The 15,953-nt window shown below is 33.6% G+C and overlaps 1 protein-coding gene across 1 annotated transcript in view; it reads left to right on the forward strand.

Annotated features, from left to right (window-relative positions):
* The first annotated feature begins 488 nt into the window (after positions 1-488).
* The window catches only part of LOC108741617 (octopamine receptor beta-2R), a 104,274-nt gene continuing 88,809 nt past the window's right edge, over positions 489-15,953 (forward strand). Inside the window, exons 1-2 of the mRNA XM_018476471.1 lie at positions 489-570; positions 715-794. The gene's annotated coding sequence lies outside the window, so the exon portion shown is untranslated. The remainder of the gene's footprint in view (positions 571-714; positions 795-15,953) is intronic.

The raw sequence follows: 15,953 nt of genomic DNA on the forward strand, positions 1-15,953 counted from the left end.
AAAGAGATAGGACTAAAAACTATAAAGACGTGTAATGTACGACATCAAGAAAATTGAACTGTCGCATAGTAATCACTTAATGTAACTCACTGACAGTACATAAGTTACGTTTTCAAAAATATGAATAGGCTTTTCTGTTCTTTTTGAAGTAATAGTTCTTCTGATGCGTTTAGAGCAAAAATGTAGAAAGTGCAGTATGCAACGGAAGTTGCAGGTGCACAGCTGACGAATATCTGAAAGTATTAATTACTCGCGTGATTGCGAATTAGCGAGCACGTGGTTAGATTGATCTCGAGATTGGAATTAGTGACGCTGGGTCGGCGGTCGCCACTAATCGTTTAGTTCGAGTTCGCACTCTGACACGGACAATAACACTGCAAAATGATACTATTTAAATACGTAAATGAAATCGTTATTTCAATAAACACATAATTATTATTTAGTATACTACCGCGTGTACATGAGTAGAAGTACCATTTCTTTTTTTAATTAAATCAGGGGGGCTTAAGAAGAGAATTAAAGAAGAAATTTCGAACTCTATATGAACGAATGCACAAGCGACATGCAATTGTAAATAAAAAATCACCAAAGGTGATCTTCACTTGTTACTGGTCATTATTGTGGTTTCATTAGCAAGTCAATCTTACTATTACTCAAATTACTAGAAGAATATAATTACAGCAAAATATTTTCCTAACATAATTTTTGTTTCAGAAACACAACCAACTGTGAACAGTTGATTATACAACACCAATTCTTCAGAGGCCAAGATGAATCTCAAGCTTCAACTTTAGGTGAGAATTTATATTCTTATTGACTTACCTATCTACTATATACAGCTGTTGTCTTTTTGTCATCAACTCTGAAACGAAGCTCAAACTTTTTTTGAATTCGTTGTGTCTCTGTTTTTCTATTTTAAGAAAAGTTTGCCTTTGCTTGACATTGTATCACCCTTTTCTGTACAGGTGGTTATGGAAGCACTTTTTGGTCCCTTTTCGGCGACTACAACACCTGTTTTGTTATAGATGTGAAACACTGATGTTTAATAGTGGTTAATATCAAATATTAATGTGAAAATTCATTTTCAATTATTTTACCCACTGTATACAACCTCAAGTTAATGAGGGAAAATTTGTTGCTGTTGTCACACTCTCGCCGAGAATTGAACCCGGGACCTTTGGCTTTACGCACCAATGCTCTGACTAGCTACTGAGAGGCACACTTGTAATTGTTTTGAAGTTATTAGAAAATTACGCCAAGCGTTATAGATCCGCATCTAGGTGTATTTTAATTCCGTATTTAGAAGGCTTTGACAGAATGTATTATATAGAACGGCAATTACCACGAAAAACCTCAAGGTTTTCGTCAATAATTATGTTTTGACTAAGAAAAAATTTTTTAAACATTGAAAAACGTTCACGAATTAGAGTAAGACTAACACTCTGTGCGATTATTTTAATCGTTAAATTACAGTCACAAAATACTGATGTATTATGCTTATCTGAATGGTAGGTATAATATGTACACTATCCACGTCCCTACTAGAGTTACAATCTAGATATTTAGGCGGGGAGACAGAAGCAGGACAATCCTTCTGATGTTGTTAAAAGGCAGGTGGTGTCAATACACATAACACAGGAAGGAATGTCAGTGATGATAACTTATTAACAGGTATTAATTGAGCTAGTATCATACTAAAAAAAATAACATGGAACTTCCGGCTGAATTCGTAGCAATCAATAGAAGGCCAGAAAGAAGTACTTCATTTAGCTTTTCAAACGACGCCACCATAGTGTCATATCTTCTAGTCTGCATTATGACGATTCTTTGCAACAGCTACCTTCCTAACCTCAAAATAGTTATATATGAAAAAAATAGCTTCATTCCGAAATTCACTTCTTTCATATCTATTACAATCATACCAGCTTCTAGTTTACTTTTCCTCTAATACACCTATACAATACAGTTAGTTTTCATTGGAAAGTAATGGAAAAAGATCTTTACTGAGTATACCATAAGATATTATGACCTTTTACTAACGTTTGTTTTATTTCACAAGAGGTCAAAATTTTAAGGACTCCACTATAAAAAAAAAATATTTATTTAACGAGTTTTGAACAATTTTTCCAGTAACACACGCGCACTATTTTCATGCAAATTTGCCCTCATTCAAGTTACAATTCTAAGTTCTGTTACCAGGTGGTGTATGTCCATTTGATGGTTTCCGAAATCCCGGTTGTGAGCATTGAATTTGTATTTTTAACTGTTATTATAGGTTAGTGTATTTCCAAATCCGATTACATGTAATTAGGTGAAAATTGAAATTTCAATTTTGAATATAATTTATAACTAGGTAGGAAAATCGGGTATTGCTGTACCCCAAGAAATCCATAGCCTTTCCTCTCCCTGTATCTGGGTATGTCTTTAATTTGCTTAATAGAGCTGGCGTTCTGTATCATATGGGTCTCTTAGTCTGATAAGCGATTGCCTATTTGTTTATTTCTTTTATTTTTTATAAGCAATACCTATGTTATTCATATTTAGTGGCTGACGAATATGACCAATCTAAGCTATTAATTTTATGACTACTCTGATGGAAATACTTTTACTATTCTATTGCGTGCTTCTCTTGCATATAACACTTACGTATACATTGTGGAGTACTTACAGATATAATGTCATGCCAGAGTAGCCATGTTATCTGTAATCATTGTTTACAATATGTATATTTAATGCCGCAATTTTAAAGAGCAGACGTTTTCTACTGATCTTTAACTTCGCATGCTTATCACAATTAAATTTTCTGCCTTAGATACTTGTTTTATTTTAGTGATGATGGTAGTGGATTCACACAATACAAATTGTTCCTTTGAAATTTATGAAAACCTTTGTTTACGTAAATGTATATTACAAGTGCGTGTGTTTAAAGGATGAATATTTTCTGTTACTAAGTCGTTGAAGCAATAAAAACAAAGTGACTAACGTAGGAAAGATAGGAACATCAGATACTGCTAGAGGTTTTTATGTTCGTCTCCCACAAAAAAGAAATTGCAAAGTCAAACTTATTATTCTAGCAGACGGACGGGATGTTCCATAAAACCGACATAACGTCGCAGCAGAGACTAAATGGAACATATCATGTTAGAGGTCGCCCCTTGTCTCAATCCAACTATTTGTATTTCTTATCGATTACTATAAGAGATGCCGAAAAGGCAAAGAAGAAGATTGTTTTATAATTTATTCATCCACAGTTCCCTTAGTTTGTTTATTACATTATTTTTTACGTCAGTTTGAAAATGTATATTAGGACTGAAATGTTTGTTTTATTAACAAAAAACCTTTCAATATATTTATAGTAACAAATCTATATACATAAAAATGAATTGCTGTTCGTTAGTCTCGCTAAAACACGAGAACGGATGGACCGATTTGGCTAATTTTGGTCTTGAATTATTTGTGGAAGTTCAGAGAAGGTTTAAAAGGTGAATAAATATGAAAGTTGTTAACTATCTTTCAGATTATTTTTATGTAGATTGATAAATCTTAAGTTTTGTCACAAATTTTCTGAACGCAACCATAATATTTGACATTTGACAACCAAGTTTATTTTGTATAAAAGTTTAGATCTTTTATTTATCGATTGAGACAGTACGAAGTTTGCCAGGTCAGGTAGTTTGATTCATCTTTGCACTTAGTTTTTTATTCTAATTAACATTCTGCATAAACTGATATTAATTTATTAATACACCACATCAAAATTACATTTGAGATTCCAAAACATTACTTAACTTAAAATTATGATTAAATAAGGAAACCAATTTTTGATATAAAACTATGGAAACTAGTCGATCATTCGATTGTTGCAATCATTCAAGATATTTTGAGTGCATTTTAAATTAATGTAACAGAATTACAGAATTTACCGTGTACCGTTTCTATCATCACACTTGAAACATTGAAATTATTTAAGTGTGAATATGGCATAAAGAACAATTTAGTGGAGAAATTAATTGTGACAAACCAAAATTATTCTGTTTTATATAAATGCCAAATGCACGTGCTCAGGGTAAATTTTAAATGGGTTCATTTAGAGTAAACAGAAGAAAAATCATAATTTTATATTTGAAAATTTTAATACAGAAATATCGAACTCAAAAAAAAAAATAAAAAAAAAAATTATAAAATAGATAAATGTATCGCTCTGACCTGTTGGGGCATTTGCAGCCAAATCGTCTGTGTCTTCGATTGAAAACTTGATTTAGTCTCTTCGTTTCCAGAAATAATATTATATTTCTATTCTTGGGAACACAGCCACACGCTTGACTTAGAATCTTGCTTGTTGACATATTTTTTTAGAAAGAAAATGAACGCATTTGCTATTCATCAAAAACCACTAGTTTTATATTAACTCCAAAAATACGTCGACCGGTGACCTCAATTTCCACCAGTCTTCTTCCTTCTCGAACCTTCTTCACCGCTCAGTCACCCTGTTCATCCCTTCCAGTGCATTAACCCCCTCCAAATCCCACCACTAACGCTATCGTACAACAGATGCTCGAACACACTTGCTTCTATCGCGTAAAATCCACAATATTAATACACCAAAACCCTACAGATTGCTAATTTTGTAATATTTGACGGAAGATTTTTAATAACAATGAGAAAATCTTAGTTGATAAGCTTGGTATTGTTTCACATTTTATTTTGAAAAGTTATTACATGCGTATGTATTTTTTGGCTATAACGATGTCATATACATGTACCTATTTGGGTCTTACTGAACATGAAAAGATAATTTCTTCTAGGTAAATGAAAAAACGCAAATTGAATACAACATTTTAGTACTTAGTTGATGGAAAAGGAAAACCAGGTCAACTGTTTTCGCTATATAATCGTTTCACTGTATAATCTTCGAATCGGAGTGGCTTGACCTAGACCCTTAGAGGTTTACAGCATTCCTTAATATTCAGGAGGACACCGATTGGACTCCATATCCGTCTTTGGCTTCCTTGTGCGACCAGTAAGGGTCATTTTAACCCTTAACATTCCTATGTCTCCGAATGTAAAATATTCGACCCTGCTGCTTTCCATTATGAAATATGAAAGTTCGTTTTTAAAATTTTTAAACTAACCACGAATGGACCATTAAGTTTCACCCTTCGGACTCCTCGATATGTTCCATGTAAGTTTAATTCCTAAACTGTTTTGTAAAAATCGATCTACAGATTTTTAACGAACCACTGATAATAATTCTATTCGTTTAAATGCATTCGCTACAGATTTTAAAACTTAAAGGGACTACAGGAATTATAGACCGATACGGAAGATATTAACATGAAATACATTTTGTGGATGTTTTTTCGTTTCGCATCAGGTTTTCTATTCACATCAGTTTAATAAGGACAGCTGATGGGAGGCGTACACGTTGCCATTTTCTCTTGCGCTTCATGAAAATATACACATAATTTAGAGTTGTAAGAGAACCAGCAAATACAATTTTCCGCTTCCTGCCTCGCACAGCAATCGCTTAAATGTATTTTGCAGAATTTCTCTCCATAGCGTCGAGGACAAAGAACAGTACAACGCGCTGTTTCGACCCTTTGGAGTTGTTGGAACAAAGATTTTATCATCTATATATATATAGAGGAAAAAGCGCTAACAGGTTTTGTAGTTTAATCACATAATCGTTCATTTTCTTTTTTATTAACACGAAATTCAAACAGGTAAACTCGTAACGATAAAAGTGCGGAAATATAATTACGAGCTAGATGTAGGTACACAAACTTTATTTTCTCTGTTATTACATTGTCTGCTACATAGAACGTTTATTTTTGCATCAACGTTTTATATTGCATAAACACAAGAAACTTTTGCTACGTCACTACACATGCAGTAAAATTAATGCGAAATTTAGCAGTAATGAAGAAAAATATAATTGCTTTTGCGAAAATAATTTATTACGTACATGCAGGAAAGTCAATAAAAAATAGGCGAGATAGGTTGGTAGGACACCTTTTCAGGCATGAAGGTCTAGTCAGAAACATATTAGTGGCAGAAGCAGGAGTTAGAAGGGGTAGAGGTAGACCTAGGTTAGATTACTGTTCGCAAATAGTTAAGGATGTGGGTTGTTATAGTTTTAGGGAAATGCGAAGTTTAGCTCAGGATAGGAAAGAGTGGAGGTACGTGTCCAACCAGTCATAGGACTGACGACCTTATGATGATGACATGCAGAGAAAAAGGTTGTTAAAGGGATATGTTTGAAGCACGGCGCTGTATAGGTGCGAAACATGGATGGTGGTCGCTGCGGAAAAGAAAATGTTAGAAATTTTGGAAATGGGGTGTTACAGGCGAAAGATGAGGATATCGTGGATAGAGAAGGTTAGAAATGAAGAGGTATTAAAAAGAATAGGAGAACAGAGGACTCTATGGAATAGGTGAGATAGGTTGGTAGGACACCTTCTCAGGCATGAAGGTCTAGTCAGAAACATATTAGTGGCAGAAGCAGGAGTTAGAAGGGGTAGAGGTAGACCTAGGTAGATTACTGTTCGCAAATAGTTAAGGATGTGGGTTGTTCTAGTTTTAGGGAAATGCGAAGTTTAGCTCAGGATAGGAAAGAGTGGAGGTACGTGTCCAACCAGTCATAGGACTGACGACCTTATGATGATGATGAGTTATTCTGTACATAGTTAAAAAACTAGGTTTAAGAATTCCATTGTGAATTGTAGACAAGCTTATTACCTCTTTTGTGCCTTCAGGCATCGCATTCATTTGGAAATTTCAGAAATCTGCTCTGGTTCAATCTCTCTGTAAATATTGGGTTCATCTTTAAATTCAGCTATTTATATTTATTTATATCCTAACAACCTAAGTTGTTTTTGTGTTTGTGCTCGTTACCTACACGACAAATAGTTTTGTATTTTATTTTCATTTTCGTAGAGACGACAGAATTTGGTTAGAGTATGTATTAATACACATTCTGATTCTTGCCCTCTTCTATTTGAAGGGTGCCATAAATATTAAATTTCAAGATTCGAGAATTAACGTTACACAGTTCAACGTTCAAGCAACAGTCCAATCAATTTTTAATAGTCTAAAGTAGGCTCAGTTGGAAAAGTCTTATCATAAACAATTTATAATCAAGGACATGTAAAAAGTGTAAATAAATGTACATAAACATGTCCGTGTATTATTTATACGGTGGTCCTTCGAGTTATATATGTGGTACAGTAGTACAGCTGTTGAGAAAGAGTGGTTAATTTCCCATTTCAATAAAAAACAATTTATTTTAAAACAAATACATATACAAATGCTGACATATTTTAAATAAACCTAACCTTACTCTAATCTAGACTTATTTAGTCTGACACATCAAAATATATTATGGAAGGACTTTTCTGTGGTTCAAGACACCAATTAAAAATATTTTGCCTGAAATTTTACATAGAGCGAAACATGTCTCCCCGGGTTTTGATAACCACAAAAAGACATGAATGGATAAGCGTAACGAAACCGTAAGCGTTTCACCTTTGATTTTTCGCCACGAAATCTTTAAAGACAAAAGAAAGAAGTTACTACTTACTTTTACTTCTCATACCAATCAACTTCGAGATTGAAGTGGAAGACTGATATCCTTTTTTGTTTATTAAACCCTCGAACCAAGTTGGCGATTTTTAAAAATTTCAGGCAAAGTTTCAAGAGTTTCTTTAACGAGTTAATCAAATGATGATCCTGGGAATTCTACCGAACAGGGCTAACTTTTGCATTTACTTAGGGAAAGTTCGCAGCTGATGGCTGAGTATAGGTATCTACTTCGTTGAAGATGTTTCGATGCAGATACCTCATTAACTTTAGATATTAATTAAAAGTTATTTGAGCCAACGCGAAAATGCTTGGATATTTATTCCAATTGAAAACTATTGCTTAACTCCAAATCAGATTGGCTTCGGTTATTTCACGAAGTTCAAGAAAAGTATTCTTACACTTAACTCAAAACGTTTGAATAAAACGAATGGTAATGGGAAATAACGAAAATTTATTAGCCTTGGAGTTTCTGAGATGCTTTTATAAAACAAAATTACTTTTACTGGGAATTCGTATATTGGCATTCTATATCATCAGCTGTGACCCGCTATTTCGTTCGCGTGGAGCTATTTCTAGCCTTTTCTAATAAATACATTTCCATAACCAAACGAAGTAGCCTAGATGACTCTTGACAAGCTCCTGTTCATGTCTGCAGTTTTTTCGAAATAGATTTAGCCTTTTTGAAGGCCGTACAAAAATTTGTTAAGGGTCTTTTGCATCTTAATAGCATTTAAATAACCAGATGAACATAAACAAAGGAGATTGATTTAGACAAATTAAAAACTTTGGTGCAAATGCTGTGGATTTCAAATAATAATAAGAAAATCAATGAAAAAATTTCTCTGCAATACAAGGTGTTTCATGTTTTAAAAGCATCTATTTATATTTGTTTATAAATGCGTTGTTTTGCAATGAAGGCTTTTCATCTTAAATGAATTCTTGCCAACAGAACTTATTTATTCGGAAACCTACGCAACTACTACCTAGTGGGTTATAATGAATACGTTTTGATACAAAAGAAAAACCCGGTACACTTTTATAAGCAAAATTTGACTTTCAGTAAACACAAAATTATCCAATTTGACTCTAAAAAGAAGGATTTGTTGAGTTGTATTACTCTTGAAAGTGGATGTTTCGGGAAAAAGCTTGTAATCTTCTATCATATTAAAAGCAAATTTTTTATTTCATTTAGAATATCTATAGGTAATTTAAAATGGTTTATACAGCAATTTATTTCGCAATTACCTAAAAACATAATTTACCATTTAAGATACAAAGTGGTTATAGTAATTTTGTAGTTGGTTTGGGTTTGTTATAGAAGGTTTTGAGGAGGACTTAGAAAACGAATAATTAAAACTAGATAACAACAGCATATATTTACAACTTAACAACAACTGGCGTAACGAAAAGAGAAGAGAAGAGACTTGTTCTGCTGAAGGCGTAAGACGAACTGATTTTGTATTTATGGAAAATGAAAAACTGTTCTACAAGGAAGGAATAGAGAGGACAGTCGATACGAGTAGGGAAGTATTAAAATATGGAAACTTTCAGATTAGAAATACCAAGAAATTGATGGCAGTGTCAACCACCGAAGAAACCGATCCTAAAATTGCAATTAGGAAGGAATGAAAGGTACAGACGTCATGCGGTTAGTAAAGGAAAGATGAAATGTTACAGGTATTATAGGAAAGTACAGTAATAGAGTTATTTAAATAGATAAGCAAGATACAATAGATTATGTACAAAAGGAAGGAATTTCTATAGACCCTAATCGAAAATAGAAAAGAAATATTTTAGAAAGGTATTTACAATATCTACACAAAAAAAAAACTATTTTAAAACATGTGGTGGATATCGCCACAGTTAGTTTAAAATGATTTAAATATTAATTTAATGATGATTAACAAATATTCAAATCAGTTAATATACTGGCCTGCCTTATTATAAACTGGAAAACCTGTTTCATCTCCGCGACTTACTTTTGAATCGCTTCTATTGATTGTTAAGTCTGATTGCCCCGTTTATTATTTCCGCTAATTAACCTACCAGGTGGTAGATGTTGGCTTGCAATTTTAAATAAGCAATTTGGGTGTACTGGCATTTACTATAGATCTCTAACGGTGAGACATCAAATATGTCGATAAATTCTCCATTAATCTTAAAAAACTTCTAGAATTCATGCTAAATTTCAATTGTACTTACGAGGAGCGTGAAGTCAATATATACAGGGTGTGACAGAAATAAGTGCGAAGCTTTAGAGGATGTAAACTAAATGTAATAAACAATCGCATGGTGAGTTCAGAAACAATCACAATAATTTTCAATCTGAAGCCGGTTCTGTGCGTGAATAGGCAACGTAGGTGTTCCAACTAGTGCACTGTAATAAAAACTATAGATACGTTGGCGAAAAGTGTAAGCATTGCCGATTATCGAACGACCAAGATAAATATAAACAATTTAGTACTATACATAATGTTAGACTAAATAAATTAAATAAGTAGGGAAGACAATAGTAAGGCTCGCAATCACTGCAAATGATAAGGATGCAGCAACTATTTCTTTAAAATTTGCCTCAATATCACAAGAGAAGAGCCAAAGCTATTTCGCGTTTGGTGTTTTGCGGGACTGTCTTCTTTCAAATCAAGGATTTCATTCCTACAGTGGCGATATGGTTCAAGCCTGTAAATAAATATCATGTCACATTACTGCTGTATTGCTTAATTAGTTTATTTAACTGCACATTGATTTGAACGTTAAAGGAATAACCGACTTCTAGGGTTGGCTGTTAACACAAACACTCTAAATGACATTTAATTGAATCTAAGGAATAAACTAAACCTGAATAAAAAATACAGAACAAATATTACGCTGATGTTGGTAATTGCCAACTGATTCAGTGGGGCGTTGGTAATGGCTTTACCAGGAGCGGAATTGAACTTACTTGTGCTTTCTCGAAAATACAAACATTTACATAATTTTCTTATTTTATAGTGCCCCATCACCTCCTAAAAGCTCTGTTCTTATTTCTCTTACACCCTGTATTATCAATTCGATAGTAAGAATATTTTTTAGACATAAGTACACACATTCTGAATAACACACAATTGTTAATATAAAAGAATAAGGCGTCAGTCCTAAGACTGACTGGACACGCACCTCCACTTTTTCCTATCCTGAGTTAATCTTTTGAATTTGATGTTTGCCGTGTTGTATGTAATTTTAAATATCTTCAAGCCGAAAGCACTTAGAGGGATGCCGTGTTATTTATCGATATATACCAATATTTACTAATTCAAACAGGAACAACAACTCTGTTTTTTTATGGAACACAAACCTTTCTTCACATTGTATAGCGCAAAATGAAATTTCTATCGTATTGATATATGGTGTTTGGTATGTGATACTAAACATATTCTAAGAAATTTGCGATTTTGTCGAAATTTTTCAGTAATATCGTCTTATCACGTTAACCGTGATTGCCCTTTGATGATTTTGTTTTATTTTGCGGCAGTCACCAGACATTGGTAATCTTTTGAAAGTATGGGGTAGTGTCACCGAATCCGACGGCGACCTACAGGAAGACTACAGTTTTTAAAGTTCTTTTAGGCGCCACCAACTACTTCGCAAGATATAATGGAACGAGTTCGCAGTGAACCGTATCTATCTAAGTGCTTTCGATAAATCTGAAAATTGTGAAATAGGTTCAGAACGGTACAACCTAGATCCTATATAATATTAATAAACTGATATTCACAGTGATATACGGAGGGGTTCCATAAGTTAGAGTTCACTTTCAGTATAACCGAAAGCCCGCCATATATGAAAATATTTTTACGCCATAACGCACTTATACATTTTATTATAGACAAATTCACCTTGAGTACATATGTATTATAGCGACTTCAAAAACCTACTAATTGTAAATGCAGTTACATTAAAAGAAAGTTTTTGATAGGTTTGCATATAACATCAATTGCGTAATATTCTAACCCTGAAAAAAACTTACATCTGATGCGAAACGTCTGTGTGTTTTTTTTAATCACAGAGACTTTTAACTCTCACTGATTTTGATTTCCTCCACATTTCAGATTTTTTATTTTTCATTGTGGAATTTTTAGTTTTAGTATTTTGTTCAGACAGCAGTTGTTCATCGAAGTTACCAGCACATTATGTGCAAGTATTTTCGATAAATCAAGGACCAAACCGAGAGTGCCCGTGAAAGTAAGTTAATTAAGTTATTCGGAGTATATATCGACTAGCAGTATAGGTAGTACCTATTCCATATGTTTGAGAAGGTACTTACATATCTATTTTCCAAACTTAATCTACAACCCGTCGTAGATTCAGTTTGGCTTTCGTAAGGTCCTTATCACGCATATGAAATTATTCGATTGACGATTTACTCCAGGTAGATTCATATTTATGAAGTTGTGTTCGTGGCTTGAAAATCAATGTCAATATTGTATTTCTAAATTAAAAATTGGACTCAAAACCTCACATGTAAAATTTAAACAAATGTTAGCGTGTTTCTATGGCAATAACGTTCAATTTTGAACATTATTATTTATTAATCAAATAACTTCAAAAATGGTTATGCTGTTCTTATTGTAAACGATTTATTCGGTATTGTTATATGTAAATATACCTATTTGAAACAATTGATGGAGATAATAAAACAAATTCTTTTGGAAATATGAGAGACATTTTCCGTTCTCTCTCCATGAAATTATACGGCAAGTAAAGACCAAGTGATACTCAAATACGATAGAATATTAAATTCATCGGTCAATTTGCTACAAAATTCAATTTTGGTCATTAATTTGACTAAGCCATCAGAAGCAACTATTGATATAAGTGAATTCTTTATTTTCTCCACCGTTTTTTTGTGGAAATAAGGGAGACATTTTCAGATTTTATGACAAATGTTTATTTACTTCAACTTCATTGTTACTCAACCAAATCTCACTGGAGAATTAGAAAATAGATAAAAAGTTTGTTCAGTGTTTAACAGGTAAATGCTTTACTATCTTAAGGTGTGGTTCTAGGTGAAATAAACTCTTTTGCAACATTTTTTTGTTATTTTACGCCCAAACACCTCAACCAAGTGCATGAAGTACGTATGTATTTCCATATGTTGCTAATGACATTTTCGCATGTTTCTTTTCGGAACACGCTTCTCAAATGTTTAGCGTTAATCAAACGTACAATATCGCTTCGATTAGTTTTTATAGGGAGACAAGAAAATACATGTGTATTTCAATTGCATTTTAATTGATTACCTCATTACGAGGCATCAAGCTCAGCATATTTAATGTATTAATTAAATTAAAGTAGCCGTAAAATATCATTTCCTTTTAAGAATTTATATTTATTGAATTATTATGTCAGAGTGCCTACAACATAGTAGCATGAATTTTTAAATTCAATAAGGTCCATTTATGTTGATGGATATCTACTTGTTGAACTGAACCCACTGCGTAGTTCAGCTCTATGTGATAGGCACGTAATCATATTGAACAAAGAAGTTGTCAAACTTCGTAAAATGCTGTCTAGGCAACAGGTAGAGTTGGTCTGTGTTCTGTCGAAAATGGCAGACGTGGATCGCGATTTCGATCTTTTTGCATCTCATCAGCGCATCGCAGGCAGTACCAACAGAACACTGAGCAACTCTACTTGTTGCCTAGAGACAGCATTTTATGAAGTCTTGAAGTTTTGACAGAACTGACTACCATGAACTTCTTTCCAAATACCTTTTTGCTTAAAATTTACGTGACCTTGTGGTACGGTATAGTATTTACTAGGTGAAAGTTGTTAAAAATGCCGACTTAATAACTATTTTGAAATCCTAGGTTTTACTATTCCATGTATATCTCCGTAACAGTGATAATAGACTTTTGTATGAACTAATATTTTTCTCTACATTTGCGGAAAATATTTACGAATGTTATCCTGTAACAATGAATAAGTTATAAGCAAAAAGTTGTTTACATACCAAGGTTGATTTTAAATGATTTTTAAATTTTCATATGAGTATAAATAATTTGTGATGGGGCGGCCTCCATATCATCATTATAAGGTAATCAGTCCTAGTCTGATTGGTCACGCACGTCCACTTTTTGCCATCCTGAGTTAACCATCGCATTTCCATAAAACTACTAGCGCTTCAGGCCTGAGAAGGTGTCCTACCAACCTATCTCGCCTATTTCTTATTAACTTCCATAGAGTGCTCTGTTCTGTTTCTTTATAATTCTAACCTATCTCTATCTACGGTATCATCATCATTCGTCTGTAACACCGCATTTCGAACGCGTCTAACCATCGTCTAACATCTTGTCCTATTTAACATTGTCAAAAGCTTTTTTTAAATCTACCAATCCTATGTACGCACTCTTTCCTTTTTCTATAGTTTTCTCTATTATTACCCGTAAAGCTAGAATGCCCCCCACGTTCCTCTATTTCTTCTAAACCCAAATTGATCTTCCCTTAATAGTCCTTCCGCCCTTTTTTCCACCCTTCTCTGTACAATTTTGGTTAGGTTTTGACCCATTGGAAATTAAGCTAACTGTTATCAATGTCTGGCACATATCCGCGCCTCTCTTCTTGGATATGGTTACTACCACATTGCGTTTATAATCCTTCGGGACTTTCCCCGTCCCGTAAATGTGATTAAATAGTTAAACATATGATCTCTAACCTGTTGTCTTGCATGTTTTAGAATTTCCGCCTGTGTTCCATCTACACTTGACGCTTTATTATTCTTTAAGTTTTTTAATGTTACATCAAACACTTCCCTCATTATTGGGATAACCTAGCTCATATATCTGCACATTATCTTCCTCCTCTAATATATATCTCCTAACTCATGACCTGCGTATCGGTTCTCTAAATATTCTTTCAATCTCTCTGCCTTTTCTTCATTTTCTATCAAAATGACTCCTGCTTCGTTTCTTATGTTATTGCCACTGTACCCTACTTCTCTTCATTTTCTTATAGAGCTTAATATTCTCACTCCTTTAGCTTATTTCATCCAGTCCCCTCTTGCTGTGAGCTCACAGCCGACCACTGATACATATGCCAATTAAGAAATCCTCTGTCGCCCTGACGTATCTTAAACCCATGGTGCATAGTATGTCACACAAGTCAATCAAGTAATATTCTCGAATCATAATGTAGCTCGAGCTCATACCACTTCACATGCATACTATATGTCAATCACGGACTCCTTTTCCACTAAGTCTACCCTAAATCATAAACGTCAGCTAATTCATTTCTTTACCAACTTATACCTATCTACGCCAGAACTGACAGATATTCCGATATTATACATACAGTGATTCATGCAGTTTACCTCATTGTCATTGTACTTCAACGACATATAGCCGGTACAATATTGTCTATCAATTGTGAGTTCCTATTTTGGTTTCATGGCTTGTTCGTTTCAATGCATAATTGGATTATGTTATTAGCATAAATGACATACGCGTATAGACTACTATTCGGACATATATGTATGTGAGTTACGTAATATTATTGAAACATGTCTACGAATCGTCAAGGGTAAAGTAGCATTGTGAAGCATTGTATTGTACAGATGTAAGCGTGTAATTGAAAATTTTGCTGTCTGAATTAAATTATCCGTACTGCTATTTATGCAGTGAAAATAAAATGTTGCAACAAATTCGTTAAAAGTTTATTTGTTTATTTTTAGGCATAACGCTTACCATTAGTACTACAATAAAATAGTGAAATTAAACAAACAAATAAGTATTGGTAATTAAAAAAAACAAACAGCTTTTACGCTATTTTGCGTTAATTTCAATAATTTAAAGTCGCGTCGTCATATAAAACTAAAACGCTTTATAATACATCTGTTTTATATTGTAAATTGACATTATTGCGTTATTGACTTTTAATATTCTAATTTTTCCAACAAAAATCATTTATTTGCTAACGACTACTGTGTAAGTCTTTCTACGACGTCCCAATAGTATTATTACCGAACGCTGTGTATAGATGCGGCGCTTCGATTGGTTCAGTAGCATCCCCTAAGTAGTTTGACAGATATGCTGACAATTAGATTCAGAAGATTACGGTTACCGGAAGACAACCCTCACTTGTTGTCATTACCATACATTTCTTTGGTATAAAATGCCTGACATTTTATGAAATACATGGCAATAACGATTGTTTTCTTCTACCGTTGCATCACGATTCCAAGACTATCCACCAAACTAGTGAAAAGATGCCACTGAACTAATCAGGGCGTCGCATTTTAGCATGATTGATAACTGGAATGAATCCACTGCATTCATGTAACGAAATCGATACCTTAAATGTATCAACACTTGAGAGCGCTAGTTTATACTAATTTG

This window comes from Agrilus planipennis, unplaced genomic scaffold (assembly GCF_000699045.2).
Source record: "Agrilus planipennis isolate EAB-ADULT unplaced genomic scaffold, Apla_2.0 scaffold255, whole genome shotgun sequence".
Lineage (NCBI taxonomy): Eukaryota > Metazoa > Arthropoda > Insecta > Coleoptera > Buprestidae > Agrilus > Agrilus planipennis.